The sequence below is a fragment of the Cebidichthys violaceus genome, unplaced genomic scaffold (assembly GCF_023349555.1).
Source record: "Cebidichthys violaceus isolate CVI_PGR_0920_01 unplaced genomic scaffold, fCebVio1.0.p SCAF_49, whole genome shotgun sequence".
NCBI classification, from domain to species: domain Eukaryota; kingdom Metazoa; phylum Chordata; class Actinopteri; order Perciformes; family Stichaeidae; genus Cebidichthys; species Cebidichthys violaceus.
Window position 1 is genome coordinate 1,420,039 of NW_027176694.1, and position 26,646 is coordinate 1,446,684.

At 43.2% G+C, this 26,646-nt stretch overlaps 1 protein-coding gene across 1 annotated transcript in view; it reads left to right on the plus strand.

Moving 5' to 3' along the window:
* depdc1b (DEP domain containing 1B) overlaps nt 1-26,646 on the plus strand; it is a 66,397-nt gene that overhangs the window by 30,562 nt on the left and 9,189 nt on the right. The window lies entirely within an intron of this gene.

Sequence of the window (26,646 nt, forward strand, 5' to 3'; positions counted from 1 at the left end):
AGGGTGAAAAAGGATAACAAACAAGTGGGCGAGATTTGCTGCCTTTCAGCAACCCTCTTAAGTGGTAATGGGATAACCCTGGACACGTCAAGAGCCTATCAAACTGCCCCTCACATTCGACCCCTGGGTGAGACAGGAAGGGCCTGCTTTGTTTGTAGCAATTGGGTCCTGTGTGCAGGGCCGTAATGAAGTGACCTGAAATAATGGAAAGCCCTGGGCCCCGCGCCGATGATTTTTGCTGGGATAAGAGCAGGGATCCTGATTCGGAGTCACAGTTCATTTCATTTTTCGCCTCTGATGAGATCTCCTCCGTTATCTGATAAAATTGAACAGCCATTACCGGCAGGGGCTCAGGCCGGCCAAGCGGTAAAGCGCTGCCGACTGCTCCTAACAGAAATCCTATACACTCCACTTTGTCAGCAGTTTTGAATTCATCGTTTGCTGGGGGTTTCGGCCAGATGATAGGAATAATCTTGGCCCGACCGAGATTGACACTTCATTTCAGAAATCAATATTTACAATTTACTTCTTTCAAAGTTCATTCTGGGAGAAGATCCCATATTATCCTTTCCAAATAAGCTGATCATATCTCTCTCTAGTGCTGGAATGGCTTTTCCCAAAATGTGAATTTTTTTGGGGGGTTTAGAAGAAAAAAAAAAAAGAAAAAAAAAATCAATGTCGCCATTGTGGGCTTTAATCTGCCCTTTGATGACAGTAAATCTTTTTTTCTTTTTATAAGCAAACGGCTGTGGGCAGCTGACACCATTTCCTCCCAGAACAAAGCCCCTCGCCCCGTGCGGACGCTGGTAGATACATGGAGACCTAATGTGGCTGGACACGCCACCGACGGGTCATTAATCAGACACCGTGACAGCCACTTCTTCCCAATCCAGCCCCGACTTCAGCCCTTAGACAAGCCCACTCAACTCCTCACCCACAGGAGGCCACGCACGGAGCAAAGAGACAGAGGGAGAAGTGGATTGAATGGGCATTGGGAAGACAGGATGGAAAGGGATGAGGAGGGATGCTACAAAGCCGTGGTATAAAGGGACTCAGGCATGATGGGTAGGACTTCAGGATAAAAGATGTAAGAATCAGTGAAGAGTTGACGCTTGAGATAAACTGTACCGTGATACCTGTGAGGACGGGGGATTCTTTTTGAACGATCATTATGGATGGATTATAGACTGATGTGTAAGACGCACATCCACTGAAGTGTGCACCATATCTTGATTCTGAACCATATTTTAACCACTGATCCGACTTTTTCAATCCCAATACCAATACCTTTTGGCTTTAGAGATCGGCCCGATACCGAGTACCAATCCAATGTGGAAGTGGCTGTGATCGTTCTTTTAGGTAGACGGCGGCATCAGGCTTGACTTTAACATTGCTTTCCTAACTTTGTAAAGCAAAATGTAACAAAATAAATACACAGATATGAATTTACTCAATTGTTATTTCCACAGTTATGGAATAGTGGGCAGTACCTCCTAAAACCAGGAATATCCAATGCTCCTGCTTTCATCTCCCTGATATTAATCAGCTTCCTGGTCTGTGGTACCCCTTAACCAATCACTGTCTCTCCCGCCTTTTGAGCTAAATGCTAATCTTATTTTAGCAGGTTAGCATGCTAACATTAGCTGTTTAGAACTAAACCCAGTGCTTAGGCTGATGGGAATGTCCTAAGTTGTATAAGGCATTTGGTGATGAAGAAACTATTGGACAAATTAGAACATTTTACCTGACCTCAGTGGCGGACCAGCCAATATAGCGACATTGCCATCTGAATTGATTAAGACCTGTGTTCAGAACCAAAGGTTGTTTTTTTTTTTTTTATTTAACTCATTAGGACATACTTTATAATGCAGAACTTCTAAAAAGCCAATTTCAGAGTTACACAGCAGTTCAATCGTCTGTTGCATGATGGGACAGCAGCACTGACAGAGACGGGTCACCAAGGAGAAGAAAAGTCACCAGATCAGCGAACCATTCTGGGGCTGCAGCGTTGCTCTCCTGAGATAAAGTTTAGCGAATGCCCTTCTCCCTAAAACCTGTCTTTGAAATATCTCCCTCTCTCTCTCTCTCTCTCTCTCTCTCTCTCTCTCTCTGCATTCTAAATGTGGTTTCTCTGTCAGAAATACATCAAACTGCCAACCTGCTAAGTGAAAATGCTGCGTTTTGGAGCCCACGTCAAGACAACAACCAATGATCCAAACGTTTTATTCTGGATTTGGTTCCAACTAGTCCCGCTCTCTGCGTTTTTGTTTGTTTGTTCCGTTTCCAGGCCCGTGTGTCTTTGAGCCATAGAAAAGCGATAAGAACACACATTAACACAGATCATCACAAGTAAACCCTCAGAGGTACAACTTGATGCAGTTAAAGGAGAAATAACCAATCACAACTTTGGCTTCACTGAAAACCGTAACATGATTTGCGGCTAAGTTAGAGCCCAGTGAGCATGTGTGTTATCCAATTTTCATTGTTCTTTGGGATGGAAGTGATGGTCCAAATCATCTTACAGGCACAGCTAATGTGGTTTCAATTGATCACGGGTTTGAGGGAGAACCGCTTCCTCATTGTCTGTCGGGTGCCCCGAGGACAGCATGGAGCACATGTGTACATCTTCCAGAAAACTGAATACGTGAACATGAATACGTCTGAAAACCCTCGTCGCTACAGCGAGCCCCTTCCTCCTGAGCCGCGTATGCTCCATTAAAACCCCACCTCACCATAAGCCCCAGTGGATAACATAAAATACTGCACTTCTCCGTATTGACTGAGTAAAATGAAATAATCTATGATGCATGAACAAGCTCTAAATGAAATAATAATGTCCTTAGCGGTGAAAAAAGCGGATTGATGGTACAGTAATTGAGCAGATTTATTTCCACCCGCTGGAAAATGGGAGGAGAGGGAGGCGGCGGCGGTCTGCTGAAAACTGCCCTGCTATTTTATTTAATCTCATATCGGAGGAATTATTGGCTGGTAATCTATTGTTAAACATCATTTAGGGTGATGGATTGAGAGCGTCAAGCTTTTCCCCACCTAATCAATTCATATCTCATTAGCACGTATTATTTATGATTCCCATAATGTCCCCGCGGGGACGGAGCCGGGGGAGAGCCCGGCCCCACCGGAGGTCTCAGCTGTTGCTGAAATGAAGTGTGACATACTGTAGCTTATGACCTAATAACTGCATATATATATATATATATATATAAAAAAATGCTTTTGTTTGCACTATTGATTTGTTTCTGGCCTTTCTAGAAAAAAGAAAAAAAAAATGGAAAAGATTAAGGGTCATAGTGCCCGCTGCCCCCTTTAGCACAGCCGAGGAAAAGGACATTGAGGGAAAAAGAGAAATAAAACACCTCTGAAGGGTGTGCAGTATGTGTTCCCCACACTACCAAAACAGACTCATAATACAGCTGATCGATTTAGTTAGGGTGTGAACTCATAAGCATAGCTTCCATGTAAATCTATGCATGGGAATGCTCACTAATTTCTCACAAACAAAAAAAAAAGCAAAGAGCAAGTGTACAACTCTGCAGAAGAGAAAACACGTCTGAATGAATGTCAAGGGATCTATTAGCTTAGTCCTCTGTGCCACAGAGCTCCGTTGTTGTCCAAAAACGACAACACTCAACATGAGCACACTTATTTTGAGTCCTTGGAAATACTCTCTATGGCACCAAATATAAGTATTAATGCGCTGCTGAAAAAGAGTCCCAAACAAAAGAGTTATTTAGCCTTGTTTGAGTAACGTTTGCTCAAAAAACACAGTTTCCATCTGTTTTAGGAAATTACTGAACTTTTTTTCTTGCTGGAAGTATCCTCATTTTTAAAGATTTACACCTAGAGTTGGAACAAATGGGTTTGGGACGGATATACAGAGAGAGTAGTGAAGTCAGAAAGTTTCTCACCAGTGCATTGTGGGAATACGGAATATCAGCATGCAAATTCTCTGCGTAACATCTGTGCACATCTGTGCACATCTGTTCCCGTTGCCCGTGTCCAGACAGAGAACGTCTGAGGGGTTAACATTAACCACACAAATACATAAACTAACCAGACTTAATCAAAGTGAATCTGATTTTGATTTGAACGTTAGCTGTTGCGGTTAGCCCCGTTCTGCATAATGTCAGAAAGTGCATATATATATATATCTGTTATATTACCGTCTTCATCATATCCAAGCTGCTGGGCGATCTCAAGCCATGTATTGTACTTTCTTTGTTTTCCGGAACACCAATAGTCTGAAAAATGTCCGAAAAGGACCGAAAATAAGCCCATAAGTCCGACGGTGTGTTACCCGAAAACAAGGCCCATTGCTCCCAAAATACACATTCTCCATGCAACAGACAGAAGCTAATTATTATGCAGCGATATTATTTATCACATCAACAGAACAAAGGATTTCATTGGTCAGACATATATTTTCGCAGGTGGAGAACCGCTCAAATTGAGGTCCGTCCGACAATTGTTCGTCAGAAGCCACAATATCAGTTTTTATAAAAATCCAGTGAGAAGCAGCTTTAAATCTGTGTCATTGGAGTGACAGTGAGCGTATGCTTCTGTGAGATCTGTGACTCAAAGAGCGCGATGTGAAACGGGTCTCGCAGTCGTCCATCGAGTGAAGGAAACAAAGTCCTGAAAAGGCCTCGAGGAAATGTGCGGTACTTCCTCACACACATTTGACATGCCAAGTCCACCGCTCTACCTGCACTGATAAAAATGACAAAAACCCCGATTCAAACTGCTGATAAGCTGCATGATGCATCGTTAAAATATACTGGAAGAAGAGAGACGAAGAACCGTTCAGTAGATTGTCATTCGCAAAATCTGCGCGTCCCAAAAGGAGAATTAGCGTGATGTTCTGACAATGGAAAAACGCAGAATGATTTTATTTATTTTTTTCCCCTAACAGGCTTGAGAGGTCTTAGGTCTGAGATCTGTGATCAATATCCTGGACAGGGGGGGGGGGGCACGCTGAGCTGCAGGAGCTTTCCTTCTGTTCACTGAGCCAGCACAGAAAAGGAAAAGTGTCATATTGTGATCTTTATCCAGTAATCGTCCTGACACACAGTCAAGTGATATATATGTCCGCTCGTTGGCTGCGGGGCTCCAGGAGTGTCCGCGGCGTGCGGCGCAGCTATAACATCTCTGCTGAGCCCTGGTAGCACCTGGCAATAGAAGAAAAACTCAGAATCAGAAGAGAATGAATGGGGGGGGGGGGGCGGAAAAAAAGCAATTACACACAAGTAATGTTCAATTGGACATCGTTGCAACAAAACAGTCCTCGAATGGACGGACACTGGTAATAAGTTTCTGGATCAGTCAATGTTTATTTTCAGCAGCCGCGCAGAACAAGCTCTACGGCGAAGCAGATGCACCGCCAGCGCTGGTCACATGACCGCTCTCGTCACATGACCGCTCTCAGCGCCGTGCGAGCGCCTTTTCAGCTGGTCCACGCGCAAAACTGGGTCGACTCCGAGTTCGTAGCGCTTATTCTGTGGAGCGTGTCTTAGTCCGCGCTCGGCAGAAGGCCGGGGAACGTACTTTACATTTAGTTCTGCCTAGACCACCTTTTTGGCTTTTATCCAAACGGAGGGTTGAACTGCGCACAGACGCCGCTAGGGTGTTATTCACTGCCTGTGCATCCCAACAAAGGCCCCAACAAATCACTATTGTAAGATTTTTGGACTCTCTATTCCTACAATATGGCTTGAATCCCCGAGTGATTTATACTGTGGTAGCTTAGGAAATAGTAACTTTTTAAAGGTGATCTATTATTGAGGAATTGTCTCCGCATGGCTCTCAACATGGAGACGACTGATTCCCCAGCGTTACGTCCTCGCCGTTATGACTACATAGGTTGGGGTGTTATCAGCGGTGAGCAGCTGAGATTAGCTAGTGGGGCACACACACACACACACACACACACACACACACACACACACACACACGTTTACATACACATGAATGACCCATTAATGAGGATTATCATAGTTATGATCATATTCTGGATATGTTTACGTGAGAACAGAGAAATCGGGTTACTCATATCCCCTTAAACACAGTAAATACTAGTAACCTGGTTACGATTACTGCGTTCTGAACCAGTATTAAACACTACCCTGTACTGACTCACTACCACCTGACAACTCGACTGAAATATAAATATTGCATCGTCATTGCAAGCTCTCCGGATCGCCGACACCTGTCCGCTCCGAGCGCATCCACAGGCCTGAGAGAACTCATAAGTGCTTTTTTTTTTTTTTTATCTTGTGATCCAGCAGTCATCAGGCGCCGCACTCAAGTCAAGGTGCCATAGCAGTGCCTTTTCACAATAAATGTGAAGGGACATGTGTGCGTGACAGCTGTGAGTGTTCTGGAAATAAACAGAACCCTGACAAAAACACATGGTTGTCAAAAGGCTTTTCTGAGATAAATAGTTATTCATCCCAATTAAAGCCTGAATATACAGGCTTGGCTTAATCGCCTCTTTAGAATCAGAATCTGTTTTATGGCCAGGTAGGCTTTCACGTACAAGAGGAGCAATTCAAGAGACGCTTAATGAATCTTTTAGCACCAAAAAGATATTTTTAAGTCCATTAAAGAGGATAAAAAAAGTACAAAAAAGAAGAGGTTTCTTTTACATGCACAATAAGAGGAGGACCGTCCCGTCCACATGGGTGTGTAGCAGAGCGGCGTGGCCACTGTGGAGCCACACGTGTACCTCTAATGCTACCGTTCTCACGCTGCGAACGGACAAAGCAACAGGCGACGAGAGCCGGCCTCGACTGCAGCGCTCCAACGCCGCGGCGACGCGTCCACCAATCGGATGGCTTCAGCTTCCGTACGTTCCGCTTCTCTCGCCCCCACAGTAGATATTTCAGGTGAACGTGGTTAAGAATGCATCTATTAATATGCGCATTCATTAGTTCACTTCACAACCGTTACTGGTTGCAGTGGGGTTTTCTTCCCATCTTCCTACAGTAGTGTCCATTAACCTCTTGCACTCTAGCTCTATTTTTAGGCCTCAGCTCGAAAACAGCATATCCATACGATAATGAGTGTAGCGTTGCAACTGTAAGGGCTATTTGAACACTTGTGAGATGTGTTGATATGTGTAAATATCAGTATATATGTTACTAGTTAAGAGTAAATTAAGATGGCACACAGCACAAATTGAAAATTCTAATTTTCGCCTGAAAAAAAAAAGCAATTTCAGGATATTTTTGTTTTAGAAATCATGTAGATCCGAGCTTTCAAGCTCTCCCAGATCATAGAACTATATGTTGAGGGTCTCTAAACAAATGTTTACTTTGATAAAGTGAAGCTTTATCTCGTACATCTTGATCTAGTACGGAGAGGTCAGACGAGGTCAACCAAAATGTGATCTTGTTCCATTGTAATTTTAATTTTTAATTTTAATTTTAATTTTTTCAGAGGTAGTGCTAGCTTTACTTGCAGATAGACATAAAAGAAAGGCTATGTATCGCATTATTATATCTTTTATGAACCAACAGCTCAGTTTCTTTCACATGTGGAGTGAATACAGCGAGCTGAGAGTGAGCGTGGCAGTGTCAGTGAGGCACATGGAGGCGTCTCTCACACCTTCTCTTATACAAACCTGACATCTACTGGGCGACCGCAGAACACCTGGATCAACAATCAGAAAACATGAGCAAATAAGTTCAACAATAAAATAAATACAGCAAATACAATTCAAGTTATTCATTTATTTAAAAAAAAAAAAAAAAAAATGACATGCAGTGTGTTGTATCTCATTCCACACTGCATACAGTATATTAGGATCATATTCATTTTATTGTTTAATAAGACCTTGACACATTGCTTGTGCTCTATTGAAGAATCCAGCTATAGAACTATCATACCTGATATGTCGTATAGAAAACTGTCATATCGTTTAAAGTCTTTGTTGCTTTTCCCTTGCCCCAGCGTTTGAGAGCCATCTGCTAAGTTATTCATAAAGCCCCATTACTCCTTATGCATTTTTAATTGGCCAGACATAGCCTTTATGTCACGATATGGAGGCTTGTAATGAATATTTACTGTCCAATTATTAATGGCCGGGTACGATTAATAACGACCTGAAAAGCCTGGCGCATTAAATGCCGCCCACACCAGTCATTCTCAGGATAAAGGTTGTATTATAAAGTGATGGATACATTTAATTGTCATAATGTTGAGTAGCATTTTAATCATTGAGCTTATTCTTTATTCTCCGGCCTTCGTTTAATAAGTCGTGGAATATTGTCTAGAAATCAGTTTGGTCTGAAAAAGATCAGGTGACTCTGCAGAAGGTCTCACTCCATTTGTCCCTCAATGGTTGCTGAGTAGAACATCATTGATTTTTGTTTTTCCCTTTTTCCTGACCACATGTCCTTACCTTGAATGTCAGAGATGTTCATCACCCTTTTTCCAATATTTGCTCACCATCGTGCCGTCCCATCACACACACACACACACACACACACACACACACACACACACACACACACACACACACACACACACACACACTTCCAGCGTGTTTTTAAAAAATGCACCTTCAGCAACTCGACGACGGCCTGCAAGCTTTTTACTTTCGAGAAAGAGACTTGTGTGCATTTGCAAAAGTTAGAATTTGAAGATTTTTTCTTTATTCACATTATCCTGCGGTGTTCAGTTCAGCAAAGTTTGGTGAATTAAACATTTTTGCAAGAAAAAAAAAAGGGAGGTGCATCGTCTAATCTTGTCACTGCCGGATCACTCCCGGTAACACACACACACACACACACACACACACACACACACACAGAGCTACAGCTTACGACAGCCGTCCTGTCTGCTGTCTACTTCTAGCATTTCTTTAATCACATTTACAGCTGTAATACCTGACTGGCGTGTCGACATCAGACAAGTGATACGACGGTGAGAGACCAGGACGGGAGGGGAAACGTCTGCAGCCGCGTCGTGCGGACAGTAAAACAACTCGCTCACACACACACACACACACACACACACACGCACACGCACGCTTCCAACAAATCGTATTTACTTCGTATGGAAAATGTTAAACGAAGTTGGTGTCGAGTTGAATAAAAAAGTGGCTAAAAAAAAAAAAGAAGCTATCAATCTTGTATTGGAGATGTGTCAGCGCGTATGTTTGAAATTGTGATCTCCTTAATTGTAGGAAGGTATCGATATCAATCCCTTTATTTCATGGAAACCATTTTTGACTGAGCTTTGGCGATTGAATTTCTGGATGGATGTCCTCTATTCTACAAGACACCTGTCTCTTATCTCCCGCTTATCTGCGAGGATCGAAGCGTGCAGACTCTTGAATTACCCATCCATACAATGTCATCTGTTTGTCCCCCAAGTTGGTGTAACCCGACCTTGAAATCAGAGCCTCCTTAAAATAAATAAATGAAACCCTCATCAAAAATGCTACTCTCCTTTTGGACGGGTGTCAAAGAGGAAGGATGATCCGCCCCGATTTGATTTTGTTTCCAAACCACATGATGCATTCGGACAATTAAAATTTCAGCAAGCCGTTCGCTGATAGCCCTGCGAGTGAGTGCCTGCTGCGCCGGGTCCCCGGGTTTTGGATTTCTTTGCGGTTCTGCCGACGCTCTGAGGGCGGGTTATTTGTTTTGGCCCGCTGCCACCGTCTGAGAAAAGCATGTTTCTCTTGAGTGTGTGTCTGGAGTCACAGAGCAAGGTCAAAAGAGTGAGGAGACCCGGCTCGCTCCGGCAGAACGGGCCGCCGTACATCCGGCGCTTTGTTCGCCGCTGTGGACTGTTGAGCTCCTCCACAGCGGACTTTTCTCTTCTGAGGACTCGGTCGTTACCATTGTTAATTATTAACATGAGCTCCTCCTAAAGCAACGGTAAAATACGACTTGAATCAGTAGCATTAGTCCAATAATATGTACATTATAGTCGCATGGTAAAAAGAGCAGAATACCACCTTTACCCCTGGATTTAAGGAAAACTTAAAAACTTAAACTATGTTTTGTCTCTATTTCTTTTACTCTTTTGTGTTATATATTGATACGTCTTCATGTTTTGGATCTTTCAACACTGTATTGTATCTCTAATACGTTATAGTATTATTAAAACACTAGTTTTTGTAAAGGTCAGTGAACCACATCTATCAGTTTAAAGTCGATTAAAAGGGAATTTCAAACAGTTTACACTTTTGTAAGCAATTCTATGACACTGCAACTGATTCAGCACTAATAGTACACATACTGAACCCAGTTTTCAATGCATACGAATAAACACTTGACATCTGTAATCTCTTTTAGATGCATTGCATGGATGTATTATCCACTTCAAGTGTCAACATGGTGTCTGTTAGTTTGTATGGTGAGAGTGATTGCTTCAGTTATTTCCCATTTAAAGCTAGTGTTGACCATGTGGCATTAGGGCAGCAAGTTCTCCTTAAAACTGAACAATAGCAGACTTATGTGCGCTTGTCGACCTCTGTGTGTGTGTGTGTGTGTGTGTGTGTGTGTGTGTGTGTGTGTGTGTGTGTGTGTGTGTGTGTGTGTGTGTGTGTGTGTGTGTGTGTGTGTGCGCGTGTGCGTGTGCGTGTGCCTGTGTCTATATGCATATGCTCCAAGAGGCTCGTGTGCAGCCACTTGTGGAATGCTTCGCAGCCAGTGTGGCGTGGCGCTGAGCAGATAAAAGAAAATGAAAGTGAATGTGATTAAGATGAAGTCATCGAGTGTAATCTGCCGCTGCAAAGCAAACGCCGCGGGGACTTCCGATAGGAGATACTTCCGCGTCGGGGGGGGGGGGGGGGGGGTGCAGTGGACGAGCGGATATGGGTGCGCAGCAGTCCGTGACACCCTTTTTTTTTTTTTAACCCGGAGGGGGTCCGTCCGCGATGAGAGTGACAGCGGTGATGATGTCATCAAAACGGGCCCCGGCGCGATGGGCTTGAGAGCGGCGGCGCTCGGCTACGGGGGTAGATGTCGATTTAGTAAGCGGCGAAGCGTGGCAGCGCCACTACAGGCAGTGCATAATTCTTAAGCAACATGGGGAAAAGGACATGTAGAGGAAAAACAAGTGTATGGGGTTCATAAATAATGAAACACAAATGGCGTTCTATACCTTCTGGCTGGCAATGCAGGGCTATTTTTGTTTTTCTTATTACACTCCATTGGGTTTTTCCCTCATTGAATTTTAATCTCAGCGAGACAAAGAGCACTCTTCAAGAACAAGTCCGAAGGAAATAACGAGCAGCTCCCCCCCCCCGGGATTAAAAACTTCATTTATCGGTTGAGCATTAAATTGTCTGATTGTCAAAGTTGTGGCGTTTTTTTTTACTGCGGATAAAAAAGAAACAGTAATTATTTGTGCTCATTCCCCCGGTGCTCTCCCAAGGTAAAAGTGAATAGAAACTACACAATTCAATAAGACATTTTTTATCCCAACAAACGAGTGCAAAAATATATTCAGGGAGGAGATGATCAAACATGAAATATAACACCTACCAGACAAACTGAGCAGATTTACAGGAAGACAATTTAACCAATAGACGAAAAAAATGAATTACTGCATGAAAAAATGAATATTAAACCAATATTCATGGAAATAAACAACTGTGTATTTAACATAGTGTCTTTTCACCATCACCCAAACAACACAGAAGAGTGGATCACGAATCAGTGCGGTCCTGATGGCATTAGTGTTGTAGTTTATGCTCTCTATGCAAAGAGTACGACGTTCCATCAAGTCACAATGCTGACATCTAGTGGGGAGCTGTGAGTATTACAGCTGCTCCCTGAAGCGATCATCAGGCCTGAAAGCTCATTTGCTGTATTTTGTGTATTATTAGACAAACCTGCTATTTTATGTATTATTTGAATTATATATTGCCTATTAATAAGTCTTCAGCTATGCTCATGGCTCAAAGAGTTCTCACTTTCACAGCATGAAACTTGCTTTTATGTTAAATAATTCCCTTTTTGTTAAAACAAAGGTTACATCAGATGTGAGTACCCCTCCTCCTCGTCTTCCCTGATTCAAGAGTCACAGGCGAGTCTTGAAGTATGGGCTTCAAGGGGCTCACTGCAACGCAAACGTGTCCTGATTTACCCCCCTTTTTAACTCAACAGTGGGGTATTTTACCAGTTATTAATGCGTGTCACATCTCGCTCAAACAAGAACGTCCCACACGGCACGACGTCGTTTACCCACAGAAAAGAAGATACGAGTTCAACCTGCAGAGGTCACCAGAACACTGTGTATAAAATCTCCAGAGCGCCGTCCTTCCGGCTTCCCACAGCGAGAGAGCTCGTGACGGCTACTGCTCTATATAATGAGATGCTACCTAAAATACCAGTGATCTCAAGAGGAAGCACTTCACAGTCAATGGCGGTTTGTCCAACTAATTATGAGACAGTAAAAAGACATTTCAGATACCTTTTATTTCATTTCTTCAGCCACCAAATGTTCAACCACATCACAGCTTTCTCTAGTTGTACTATTGTGTATTTGATCCTCCATTGCTCAAGACGAGATCTTGAGGTATTGTAATGATTTGCGATTGCCTTAAAGGTGCTAAAATAGATATTCAGAGCGTTGATATAGCAGCGATGTAAAGATGTAGTGGAGTAAAGGCAACCTGAGCAGAGAATGAACTCGCTGTCCCTCTACATGTGTCGTAACCCAAGCTTCTCCGTCGGTTGGACTGTCGGTCTCCATGCGGACATCGCCATTGATAAGCAATAGAAATGCACGAGACCCTAAATCAATATGGTCAGACTTTGAATCGCAAGGATATACAGTGCTGTGAAAAAGTATTTGCCCCCTTCTTGGTTTCTTATTGTTTTGCATATTTGTCACACTTAAATGTGTCAGATCATCAAACTAATTTTAATATTAGACAAAGATAACCCGAGTAAATACAAAATGCAGTTTTTAGATGATGATTTAATTTATTAAGGGAGAAAAGCTATCCAAACCTACTTGGCCCTGTGTGAAAAAGTAATTGCCCCCTAAACCTGATAACTGGTTTTGTCACCCTTGGCAGCAACAATTGCAATCCAGAGTTTGCGATAACTGGCAATGAGTCTTTCATGTCGCTGTGGAAGAATTTTGGCCCACTGTTATTTTCAGAATTGTTTTAATTCAGCCACATTGGATGGTTTTCGATCAGAAACAGCTTGTTGAAGGTCAGGCCACAGCATCTCAATCAGATTCAAGTCCAGACTTTGACCAGGCCACTCCAGAACCTTCATTTGGCTTTTTTTGAGCCATTCAGAGGTGGACTTGCTGGTGTGTTTCGGATCATTGTCCTGCTGCACAACACAAGTGTGCTTGAGCTTGAGGTCACGAACTGATGGCTCGACATTCTCCTTCAGGATCTTCTGGTAGAGAGCAGAATTCAGGGTTCCATCAATTATGGCAAGACGTCCAGGTCCTGAAGCTGCAAAGCAGCCCCAGACCATCACACCACCACCACCATGTGTGACTGTTGGTATGATGTTGTTTTTATGAAATGCTGTGTCAGTTTTACTCCAGATGTAACGGGACGCACACCTTCCAAAAAGTTCAACTTCTTGTCAGTCCACAGAATATTTGCCCAAAAGTCTCGGGGATCATCAAGATGTTTTTTGGCGTTAAATGTGAGACGAGCCTTTGTGTTCTTTTTGCTCAGCAGTGGCTTTCGCCTTAGAACTCTCCCATGATGCTATTTGTGCCCAGTCTGTTTCTTATTGTTGAATCATGAACACTGATCTTAACTGAGGAGACTGAGGCCTGAAGTTCTTTAGATGTTGTTCTGGGGTCTTTCCAGACTGATTCATGTCAGTTACTTTGTTTCTCATCTGTTCTTGAATTTCTTTAGATGGAGGCATGATGTGTTGCTTTTTGAGCTCTTTCAGCCGACTTCACTTTGTCAGACAGGTTCTATTTAAGTGACTTCTTGATTCAACAGGTCTGGCAGTAATCAGGCCTGAGTGTGGCTTGTGAAATTGAACTCAGCTTTCCAAAAAATCACAGTTGATTCATGATTTATCAAGGGGGGGGCAATTACTTTTTCACACAGGGCCAAGTAGGTTTGGATAGCTTTTGTCCCTTAATAAAAGAAATCATCATTTAAAAACTGCATTTTGTATTTACTCTTCCTTGTTATCTTTGTCGAATATTAAAACAATTTTGATGATCTGAAACATTTAAGTGTGACAAATATGCAAAACAATAAGAAACCAGGAAGGGGGCAAATACTTTTTCACAGCACTGTAACTCGTTCTCATTATCAAGTATACCCTTCTTAAATCTGTTACACAAGCATCAGGCACGAGGGACAACTCTATTGTAAGGAACATTCGAAGCACATGGATTAGGGTGCCTCACCTGTACTAAACAGGTAGGTAGGTAGATGGGTGGGTAGGTAGGTAGATGGGTAGATAGGTGGGTAGGTAGGTAGGTAGGTGGGTAGGTAGGTAGGTAGATGGGTAGGTAGGTAGGAAGGTAGGTAGGAAGGTAGGTAGGAAGGTAGGTAGGTAGGTAGGTAGATGGGTAGGTGGGTAGGTGGGTAGGTAGGTAGGTAGGTAGGTAGGTAGATGGGTAGGTAGGTAGGTAGATAGATGGGTAGATAGATGGGTGGGTAGGTAGGTAGATGGGTAGATAGGTGGGTGGGTAGGTAGGTAGGTAGGTAGGTAGATGGGTAGGTAGGTAGGTAGGTAGATGGGTAGGTAGGTAGGTAGATAGATGGGTAGATAGATGGGTGGGTAGGTAGGTAGATGGGTAGATAGGTGGGTGGGTAGGTAGGTAGGTAGGTAGGTAGATGGGTAGGTAGGTAGGTAGGTAGATGGGTAGGTAGGTAGGTAGATAGATGGGTAGATAGATGGGTGGGTAGGTAGGTAGATGGGTAGATAGGTGGGTGGGTAGGTAGGTAGGTAGGTAGGTAGATGGGTAGGTAGGTAGGTAGGTAGATGGGTAGGTAGGTAGGTAGGTAGGTAGGTAGGTAGGTAGATGGGTGGGTAGGTAGGTACAGTTGTGGTCAAAAGTTTACATACACTTGTAAAGAACATAATGTCATGGCTCTCTTGAGTTTCCCCGTTATTTCTAAAACTCTGATTTTTCTCTGATAGAGTGATTGGAACAGATACTTCTTTGTCACAAAAAACATTCATGAAGTTTGGTTCTTTCATGACTTTATTATGGGTTAACAGAAAAAGTGATCAAATCTGCTGGGTCAAAAATATACATACAACAGTGCTAATATTTGGTTACATGTCCCTTGGCCATTTTCACTTCAATTAGGCGCTTTTGGTAGCCATCCACAAGCTTCTCGTTGAATCTTTGACCACTCCTCCTGACAGAATTGGTGCAGTTCAGTTAAATTTGATGGCTTTCTGACATGGACTTGTTTCTTCAGCATTGTCCACATGTTCTCAATGGGATTTTAAGTCAGGACTTTGGGAAGGCCATTCTAAAACCCTAATTCTAGCCTGATTTAGCCATTCCATTACCACTTTTGATGTGTGTTTGGGGTCATTGTCCTGTTGGAACACCCAACTGCACCCAAGACCCAACCTTCGGGCTGATGATTTTAGGTTATCTTGAAGAATTTGAAGGTAATCCTCCTTCTTCATTATCCCATTTACTCTCTGTAAAGCACCAGTTCCATTGGCAGCAAAACAGCCCCACAGCATAATACTACCACCACCGTGTTTGACGGTAGGCATGGTGTTCTTGGGGTTAAAGGCCTCACCTTTTCTCCTCCAAACATATTGCTGGGCATTGTGGCCAAACAGCTCGATTTTTGTTTCGTCTGACCACAGAACTTTCCTCCAGAAGGTCTTATCTTTGTCCATGTGATCAGCAGCAAACTTCAGTCGAGCCTTAAGGTGCCGCTTTTGGAGCAAGGGCTTCCTTCTTGCACGGCAGCCTCTCAGTCCATGGAGATGCAAAACACGCTTGACTGTGGACACTGACACCTGTGTTCCAGCAGCTTCTAATTCTTGGCAGATCTGCTTTTTGGTGGTTCTCGGTTGACTCTTCACCCTCCTGACCAATTTTCTCTCAGCAGCAGGTGATAGCTTGCGTTTTCTTCCTGATCGTGGCAGTGACAAAACAGTGCCATGCACTTTATACTTACAAACAATTGTTTGCACTGTTGCTCTTTGGACCTGCAGCTGCTTTGAAATGGCTCCAAGTGACTTTCCTGACTTGTTCAAGTCAATGATTCGCTTTTTCAGATCCATGCTGAGCTCCTTTGACTTTCCCATTGTAGCGTTTGTATCCAATGAGCCCTATTTAAATGGCCTCAGAGAAGTCACCAGCTGTAGTCACTCATAATCACTCACAAGAAGTTAAGAGGCCATGCTATGAAGCTCATTTCATTGACACAACTTTCTAAGTCACCAAAATTGCTAATTCATGTTGCTGTATGTATATTTTTGACCCAGCAGATTTTGTCACTTTTTCTGTTAACACATAATAAAGTCATGAAAGAACCAAACTTCATGAATGTGTTTTGTGACAAAGAAGTATCTGTTCCAATCACTCTATCAGAGAAAAATCAGAGTTGTAGAAATAACTGGAAACTCAAGAGAGCCATGACATTATGTTCTTTACAAGTGTATGTAAACTTTTGACCACAACTGTAGGTAGATGGGTAGGTAGGTAGGTAGATGGGTGGGTAGGTAGGTAGATGGGTGGGTGGGTGGGTAGGTAGGTAGGTAGGTAGGTAGGTAGGTAGATGGGTGGGTAGGTAGGTAGGTAGATGGGTAGGTAGGTAGGTAGGTAGGTAGATGGGTAGGTAGGTAGGTAGGTAGGTAGGTAGGTAGATGGATAGGTAGGTAGGTAGGTAGGTAGATGGGTAGGTAGGTAGATGGGTAGGTAGGTAGGTAGGTAGGTAGGTAGATATGTTATTAAAGTTAGTGGAAAACTAAACAGTAGTCCAAAGATTTTTGTAACAGAGTTATAGTCTTGTGGTTGATTTGACCAGAGGTGATTCATTGTACAGCAGAGGGCAGGAACGTTCTCCTGTCTGTTGGAGAAAGTGCTCCGCTGTCCCTGCAGTATAGGTGGAGGAGAAGGTGGTCCGGCTTATCCAATATGGACGATCCTTTCTTCAGTGTCCTCCTCTGCACCACCTTTTCCAGAGTGTCCAGTTAGCAGCCGTTGATGGAGCCGGCCCTCTTAACCAGTTTGTTAAGTCTGTTGGTGTCTCCGGCTCCAATGCTGAGGAGGTCGATGAACAAAAGCTGTTGCTTTCGTGCTGTAGAGAGTCAGAGAAATGCGCTGCAGACCGACAGTCTGAGACAGTCAACCTGATTAGACCTAATCGACTCTGAACCACGCTCATCGGGTACTGTAACGCTGCCCTGTCTCCATGACAACAAGCATCCACAAGAAAGAAGACAGGGTTTCAATTAAGAGTGGCCTAATTCTACTTAATGGGTTTTAATAGAGCAGACGTGTGGGGAGATGCAACATGGGGCGCAGCCTCGTAAATAGTTGCATAACGGCTGCACTTTTCTGTCGACTTAACACGCAGACAGTTTGATATTCCCGATTGTGATATAATGGTCAGATCCACAGATCAGCAGGGCTCATCTGTGGAGCTTTTGACCACGAGCGAATCCGCATTTTGTTAGTGTCCCTCGTTCCCTAGAAGAAGTGTACAAGGGCCGTCTTAGCTCAGCATGTTGGCGTGCTGTTTGTGTTTAGCACTAAACACGCTGACCATGGTGCCAGAACACCACCCGTTATTACAGTCCACACTCAAGGGACATTACATTACATTACAGTCATTTAGCAGACGCTTTTATCCAAAGCGACTTACAATAAGTGCATTCAACATTGGTAATCAAAAGAACTATTAGTCACCAGAAGTCATAAGTACATCTCCTTTTCCAAACAAGCATCTAAGAGCATGAAGCAGAGCATAACTCAGAGCCAAAGAAACAAAGAAAAACAGTTAGTGCTATAAGTAATACGAATACAATAAGTGCAACAAGCTAGTATGAATACAATAAGTGCTGAGTAGAAGGCTCAGGGTAGCACTTCCTGAAGAGGTGGGTTTTCAGCCTGATGAAAGATGGGCAGCGACTCTGCTGTCCTGATGTCAGTGGGGAGTTCATTCCACCATTGAGGAACCAGGACAGAGAACAGACGTGACCGGGTCGATCGGCCGCCAGGACCTCTGAGCGACGGGGCAACCGATCGCCCCGAGGCAGCAGAGATAAGTGGTCGGGCAGGGGTGTAAGGCTTGACCGTGGCCTGGAGATAGGAAGAAGCTGTTCCTTTCACCGCCCTGTAGGCTAGCACCAGAGTCTTAAACTGGATGAGCTCTTACAGGGAGCCAGTGTAGAGAACGGAGAAAGGAAGTTGTGTGGGAGAACTTGGGGCGATTTGAACACCAGGCGAGCTGCAGCTTTCTGGACAAAGCTCCAGAGGTCTGATGGCCGACGAATGCATGTAAAAAAAAAATGTAATGGCAATCCAGCAAATAGTTTTGGAATGTGGTGTGGCTGAACACTGGAAAGTGACATGTGTACCTCTCACAGCGGTGGTAAATGGGTGGACTATTAATTTTTTAAATTCTGCTGGTACATCCAAAAGTCAGATTACAGATGGCTAAAATCCTGTTTTAGGTTTACACAGCTGCCTCTCTCCTCCCGCTGTCCTCATTTATTCAGAATAGCTAAAACTTTGTCATGAAATAACATTTTCATATTTCTCTTCAAAACTCAGCAGCTGACATATATATATACAATAGAAATATATATATGTGTGTGTGTGTGTGTGTATACATGTGCTGCAAACTTCATGCGAGGATCAATACAGTTATCTTATCGGGTCTTGGTGTCACCAGAAAAAAAGTTACTAAAAAAGACTGAAGAAAACCAAAACCATGGATTATGAACGGCATTACGAGAGGATAATGGAGATTAGTTGTAGCTCAGTAAAGGAGGAATCTTAATCAGCGCAGTGTATCTGACCTTTGTCAAACATAATGCTTGTTGACGCATATTGACAAAGTGGTGTACGCCCGTCCCCTCACTCATCACCACTACAGTTCCAGATAGGAGCTTTCCATCAGCCAGTCCTGAGGGCGAAGGGGAATTAGTCTCCGCAATGTTCCATGTGGACAGGAAGAAATAAAGCTGATGAAATAACCCCCCTCCTGCGCCAATTGGATATTTCCCCACTCTGTCATGCAGTAGCTCATTACAAAATCCTGGTTGAGTAGCATCGCCATTACTATAATTGGTCATTTGACCATCCTTTTTCTCAAATCCACATGTTGAGCTGAGCTCTGCAGTAACGGTGAAAATAATCAACGGTCAAAAACAGGCCTAACGCACCAAACCAAAGGTTAAAGTTCCTCAGTGATGATTTAGCATTTTAGCATTTAGCATGCTAGCCAGACCTAGCAAGCACCCATTGGGTGTGTTTGATTCGGACCCTTTAGCTTGTTGGCCGGGTGGAGCATTAAACTAGTGACTAAGCTAGATACAACCCTTCCTTTACCTGTGCCTAAGTACAGTAAGGCTAGCCTTAACCCATAATGATGTACTTATGTATTACATCGCATTTGTTTCGCATTGTGCACAACCTGCTAGCCCCCCCCCCCCCACACACACACACACACCCTGTGACACTAACCTGTGTACCAGTGATGGCACACATGGAACATGTGTCATTTCCACATTACTAATATTTAATTAATAAGACACAAAAAGGACCCGCAGAAAAGAGGGTACATGCAATGTGTTACTTCCACCCCCGCTGATCAGTAAAACCGTTTCCTCCTTAATGTCTCTTGTTAATACGTCGATTTAGCCCGTTGACCCGTTTAGCCACCATTATTCAGAGGCATCTGGTATTTGGTAACGTTCTTGCTCTGTCATTAAAGTCTCAGAAGAAACACATGGATGTTGCAACCGGCTTGCCTGTTGCCTCGGTACTGTGTGTGCGTGTGTGGGTGTGTGTGTGTGGGGGGGGATGCTTTTGTCACAATGGACTAAATTAATCCAATGAGAGCAAACAAAACGTCTACGATGAAATATACCAACATGCAGGCAGCGCTACATTTACAAAATGTTGAAGTTGCTTTTAGTCGGCCATCTTTCATGTCGGGGAATAAGTAAGCTCCAGGATTTATATTTGCAGTCGAGCGTCTAAATCTTCCAGTTTGCTCCCTCAGGCGATGAACGTTTATGACTGAAGTTTCTTGCAGAGCACAGGTAGTCTTAATGCTAATGCTAGCTGAGCGGTAACCACAGCGGGGTGGACGGTTCTGTTGGAACAGCCAGGGTTTTGGAAACGGATCACTGGATGAGGAGATTTAGTCTTTCACATCGCCGCAGAGCAGACTGACGTGGACGCTGTGTGGAAACAATTTGTATTCCACTAACTTTGCATTAGACTGGAACTCACCTGCAGCCGTAGACCTCAAAATGCTTAGAATACATCAATAAATAGAGATGACACCTGAAACATGTATGTCATTTGACTTGTTGCATCTCACATATATAAATAAGCACTTTTGAATTTGTTGCCACATCCACCATTCTTCATAATGTTATCGCTCTCCTTCATTTCTTCTTGGCTACAATCCTCGATGTTCATAGATTTATTGAAAGACAAGCTTCAGAGGTGATTATTTTTCCCTCCCACACCGCGGCGTTCAAACACCTCAAGGAACGAGAACGTGGAGATAAAGGCGGTTATTGCAACATATGGTTTCGTCACCATCTGAAGTCAACATCCTTTCCCTGTTCTACTGACAACTTCATTGATAACATTTAGTTTGACGGATGAAATCATCCGTTATCGTTAGCATCCCTGCCCCTTTTTTCACAAAAAGCAAATCCCTTTTTTTTTTCTCCAGGCGTGAGTATGGAGCTAACGTTAAAGTGGTGAAAGCCCGGCCTGTCACTTCAATCGGGTTCCTCCCCCTCTCCCTCTCCCTCTCCACTCACGCTGTCAAAGCCCATTCTGTTCCATTTTTATACCGTTGGAGTGTCCTGAGAGGAAATTAACTGTGGCTTTCAACACACTTTAAACCGCGTCTCCAGCTGATAGCCCATTGGCATTTTCAAATTGCTGTGAAAATTGCCGTCAGTGCGGTTCGTGAGTGACTTCATGGGACTGTGTTTTTTTTTTTGTGTAAGTCTTTTCCAACTTATTGAAGAGTTTGGGGATCATGGTTATTAATGCTGCTTCATCTTGACAAATGTCTCAATGTATCGGTGGCGACTGTCACACATATGACATATGCTTGATTTTTTTAGGATTTACTGTAAAAACAATACGCACAATTGTCACAATAAGCCAAGTAAAAGACTTCTTCATTTGAGATATTGCCAGCTTTATGGAGACAGTTTATCATTTGGGGAGCTTAACAAAGCATACATTGTGTTGCCTGATATCCATACGCCATATATCAGCGTGCAATGCACCCTCGTGGGTCGACTGTCGTGAGGAAACTGAACTGAAGTCTTCCCTGCGGTAACATCAGCGTATGCGTTGCTGTCTGTCCGATGTTGCCGCTGGGATCCACCAAAGGAGAACATCTTATAGTTGCTTTGAGATGAAGATGAAGAGCAATGTTTCCACTGATTCACGCTGTATGAAAACACATAGGTGAAAAGCACAGACTGTTGACTCATGCCTAAAATACACTTTTGCTTTATTAGTTTGCCATTACATTTAGGGTCATAATGAGAGCTGTATGAACAGTATTAAGCATAGCAGCCAAACTAAATATAAGTATAGTGGAATCAACTATTCTAATCCATGGAGGGAGGGATTCAGCATTTTTCTTTTCTCATAATACTACTTTATAGTTCATGTTTTGTTAATCAAATCTTTCTTTGTCGAGTTGAAAAGGTACATTTGGATCTGCAATACAATCTTGCAAAGGCTGCTCTTCAGACGGGAACCAATTACAGGGACATAAGTCTCATGTCTGACGAGCGAAATCAAGTGAGATGCTAATTGAGTGCTGCTCTCAAGCAGAGGTAAGAAATGATATTTTGATACCAGCAGTGATCAGCCGTATTCCCTTTGCACATTAGTCGGGTACACCCTTGCTGATTAGTTAAAGAGCGGTCGTCAATAAGGATGCGCTCATGTTAATCACGCTGTGGTTGAAATGAATGCGCGTGTGGAGCGGTGACCTTTTGAGCGTGTGCAGATGCGTGTTTTTGCCATGACCTCACGGCCCGCACAGCGCTGCAGGCGATGAGCACGATGGTTGGGAAAATAAGAGCTCATCCTGTAGTCGCGTTCATTTACTCCCTGCTAAATAGGTCAACGAGATCATTTGTTTTCACTACGGCACGATATACAAGGGGGAGATGTGTCGGGCACGGCACCACGGTTGATGAATGATGAGGAAGATCGTAATCACTCTGTAAGCAGATGTTGGCGAAGCTGGAAATGTGAGGATTTTCAGCAACGTTAAATTGACTTATGAACTTGCTCTATTTCTCTCCCTGCGCTCAAAGGAACCAGACGCACTTTGAGAAACAAATGAGCTGAAAGCCCGGTGTGATCGCTCTCCCAGAGTGCCGGGCTTTTCTTAGAACCCACCAAATAACAAAATGCCAGAAGTACGTTGAGGACAAAACAGTCTGCATTAATAAACCTGCGATAGCTGATGTTTTTTGGCCACTCGGGGGCAGCAGAAGCAAGTTGTGAACGCAACACTGGTACGCTCAATGGCATCGGTGTCAAACTCAAGGCCCGAATAGCAACAAAAATACATAAATCATGAAAAGTGTGGCTGGATAAAAATATCCCCATGAGATACTTTAACATCATTGAAGCAGCTCTTCATAGGTTCCCCTACATTTGACACATTGAAGACCACTTTAAACGTGGCTTCACAACGGATGTAATCGGTGTGTGAGCAGGTGAGCTCCGACCAGATGCAGACTTTTACAAATGTCAGTCTGTGAAGAAACACCATCTTAGACCGAGTTCAGGAACGAGCAGCTAATCTAACAACACGGCTGCTGAAGAGACGAGCAGGGACTCGTCTTCTTCATCAGCTGTTGATGAAAGCACAGAGAACACGGACACATCATACATCATCTATCAGTGTTCATAAGAGGCTGAAGGCAGACCTGACCGTCAGTGAGGAGCTCTTGGATGTCGCTTTGAACAAAGTGAATGTAATAACTTGTGCTTGATGATATTTGTCTTTGTTATTTTCCTTTAAAAGTTTGATCTTTGATAGAGTAATGTGGGCTTCTGAACCCTAAGTTAAAAGGATTGATGTTATAATAACAGAAATGTGCTTACATTTATACATTTGAATAATCAAAAGCAGAGACAGTTATTTAACAATATGTTCGGGAGTATTAACATTCATACAGTCTTACAGTTGCAACCGGCCCTTTGAGGGCGACCGTGATGCTGATGTGTCCCGGGGTGAAAAATGAGTCTGACATTCCTGCTTCAGTCACCCCTTTATATTGCAAATAGTTGCTTTTTTTTTTTTACATTTCCAGCAGTCACAGGAATTACTTGTTGTATCCTTGTCGACCTGATGAATGTTAGTCCGATATTCCCTGTCTTTTAGCTCTACCAACTCCCGAGGGAGATGACTGGCTCTCCGGCTGCTAAACACTCTTGTATGTTCACCGGCGAGTCACTAACTGTGTCTGTGTGCTGTTCACTGATTAGCAGTTAGGGGTACGTTGGTGGGGGTTTTTTTTCGCTGACGACAGCTGGGTGTGATTGGACTATGACGTTACAGCTAATGTTCTACATACTGCCTCCTGCTTTACCAGAGGGGGATGTAAACACATGAAACAGGCCTGCCATCCTTTCTTTTTTTTTTTTCTTTTTTTTTTTTAGAAAGGTAAAATATGGAGGAGATTAAACGGGAAAATATTCAAACAGGACAGCGGTAGAAAGGAGGTAAAAATACGTGAGAATCCTGTTAAAAACAGGAGGGTTGAGTGGAAATTAACATTAAGTGCTTATAGTGCATCTACACATTGTTGTGTGTGTGTGTGTGTGTGTGTGTGTGTGTGTGTGTGTGTGTGTGTGTGTGTGTGTGTTGACCTGAAATTGTCTTGATTAGATGTTTGCTTCCTCTAAACCAAGCTGCTCATGTTCTCTCTCCCATGTCCATGCCTGGTGTGGCCACTTCTTTGCCTGTGCATTATTCATGGCTCTTCAGTTAGGGCCTGCTGGACCTGTGTACTTCTAAAGCCCTCTCTGCTGAGTCTGTCATCCCTCCCTGGATTACATAGGGAGCAACATAAAGAACAGAGCCTTGTTCTGCTCAATGGAAGAGTGTAATCATTCTCTGAAGAAGAAGAAGAAAAAGCTCCTCTGACATGTTTCTGATTGAGTTATTTTTTCCTCTTTTTTTTCCATAGGCCTTCAATATATCCTAATGTTATTTATTTTTTTCCTGCAAATTCGTATAGCTCTGACTTAAAGGGAACCTTTTGGATCGATACAAGTAAGATGACAAATAGCCCGCACTGTATAATTGCCAACTCAAGTAAAAGGGCAGCGTCCACATGTGCAACTCTATCAATACAGACCGGCAACAGCTGCATCTATGCTGACAGCTGTAATTAATTCACGTCACTTTGTAGAGATTTGTTCTTATTTTGACTTTTTTTTTTTTTTTTTTTTTCAAGGGGTATGAAGCCATTCCACATAAAGCGTCTGATGTAAATATGACGTATTAAAAAAAAAAAATCCATACATTCATCAATAGTCAATGGTGCCAATAGTGTAATCTGACAGAAATATCAGCATCATAATCCTGTCCTGTCTCGCATAAATGATGATGCGATGGCCAATGTCCTTCTGTTCTTGCTCACAATTTCCTCTTGCCCTCTATCCACCCGTTGCCTTGATCCCTCATCTTGTTAGCGGAAGTATCCGTACTCTTGTCCTCTCCTTGTTCTCGTCGTGCACTTTCACTGAAATGTCAAGGACCAGATGTGAGGCAAAGGAAGGAGACATGCTTCACTGTATGGAAATCAACCAGGTTGGTGGGGGGGGGATGTCACTTATCAGAGTGTGGGTATCCTTTTTATCAGGGTAGGTTCATTTAATTCAGGCTCGTGACACCACCAGAAGACTCCAAATGTAGTCGCTGTAGGACCCTGGGTCTCAGGCATATGTAGCTCCACATTTAGTCCTGATGACCGACACAGTTTTAATATCTCTTGGCACTGTTTGTTGACCTTTAGCAGTCAAGTGTACCCAGACTTCTGATTGTACTTCACTCATGTAGATTCCAGCCTTAACTTGACCGGGCTGCAATCAAGCAACGCCTACACTTGCCTTTAATATCTAACGGGAATAAATAGGATAATATATATATATATATAAAAACCGTTTAAATTACATGGGTTGAATTATTATGGACTCGTTGCGGAATCTTTATCCAAGCTATTTTAGGTATTCTACGGTAGTTCAGAATTATTAAGGAGTCAGACATCGCCGTTGGAGTGATTCTCATGAATTTTAACAAGTGCTGTCGCTTCTTTGAGGCCATTTGAAGGTGGCTCGCCGCTCTCTCTCTCTCTCTCTCTCTCTCTCGCTCTCTCTCTCTCTCTCTCTGTCTGTCTGTCTGTCTGTCTGTCTGTCTGTCTGTCTGTCTGTCTGTCTGTCTGTCAATCTGAGGTGCGAGTGTTAAAGCAACTCTGTCTTGACCCTACTGATCAGGTGTCTGTCTGTCTGTCTGTCTGTCTGTCTCTGCCCTATTACTGCAGAAGAATGGAAGAAGAAGAAAAAGGGAGCTCCTGTTTTTTTTTTTGCCTGTTAAAAATAAAAGCGGTGTGACTCCTTTTGTCCCCGTGGGCATCGACACACTTAATGGAAACACTTGAGGTGCTCTGGGAGTCGAAGCAAATGTTTTAAGAGGACATCAAACACCTTATGGCAAATCTGCAGCTCTGATGGATTCGTTTTCGGGTTCTTTTTTTTCCCTGTCATCGCTGTGGAGCCATAGCCTTGTAAAAAATCAAGTGTTGGATGGCCTTCGAAAAAGGGCACGGGCAATAGACATCCAGTTTATTGAGCACTGATTGAAAGGCTCTCCACCTGTCGATACATGCTCTCCTTCAGCATTGTTATTCATGCAGAATACCCCCCCCCCCCAGGAGTTTCTCTGTCCGTGCAGGGTCATATTTAAATGAGTTCACGGAGTTATCTGTTTGGTATCTCTTGTTTTATTCCAATAAGAATTTTGGAAAGCACAGTTAATTAAAGCAAAGGTAAAAGGGTTGCGCAATCATCCTCTGTGCTGCTATAAAAAAAAAAAAACAACGTTTGAATTTTAAGCCACACCGTTCCTCCACTGATTTGGAGAAGGTCATCTCTGCAATTTCTACTTGCTTGCTTGCTTAGTCTAATATGATTCTCGTAAGACCTTCCTCTCACGCCTGCAGTCTATCCACAACATTTAGATTTAATCGCATTTCAAGCACTGCAGTAAGTAAGGCTGCCTCAAACTCAGATCCCTTACAGTAAATGACGCCTATAACGAATTAGACATTTCTATCAAGGTCCACATTACATTGAGACATATTGTGTGTCTCAACTTCAATTATTCTATCCTACAACTCTCAATTCAAAATGGAGAAGGGTCGACTGAAGAATCTGGCACACAGA